Source organism: Orycteropus afer, unplaced genomic scaffold (genome assembly GCF_000298275.1).
Source record: "Orycteropus afer afer isolate SDZICR_OR568_19922 unplaced genomic scaffold, OryAfe1.0 scaffold00327, whole genome shotgun sequence".
Taxonomy (NCBI): domain Eukaryota; kingdom Metazoa; phylum Chordata; class Mammalia; order Tubulidentata; family Orycteropodidae; genus Orycteropus; species Orycteropus afer.
The window spans coordinates 3,151,020-3,151,565 of record NW_006921914.1 but is presented as its reverse complement, the minus strand read 5'-3'; positions in this window follow the sequence as shown (position 1 = coordinate 3,151,565).

The window sequence follows — 546 nt, the reverse complement described above, 5'->3', positions numbered from 1 at the left end:
TGAACATTTATACTAGGTAGATACACTCCTTGGAGAGAACAATCATGGGAGAATAGAAGGGCTGTGTATGTGCAGGGACATAGCTCAGGGGGGAGGAGTGCATGGAGGGATGGACACAGTAAAGAAGTAACTATGGGAAAGAAGTGGGAGGGGAGCTGTTGCATTGTGGTATATTGTAGTCATTGTCATGAAACAATATATATGTGAACTGCTGTATGGAAAGTGAATTTATTTGCTCTGTAAACTTTCACCCAAATCACAATTTAAAAAAAGAAAAGTGAGAGCCAGGACAAGAACAGATATATGCACACCCATGTTCATCTCAGCACTATTTACAATAGCAAAAAGACAGAAACAACCTAGGTGCCCATCAACAGAAGAATGGATAACCAAACTATGGTACATACACATGATGGAACACTATGTAATCCTAAAGAATAACCTAGAATCTGAAAAACACTGCATAATGTGGATGAACTTGGAGAACATTATTCTGAGTGAAATAAGTCAATCACAGAAGGACAGATATTGTATTAGTCCATTATT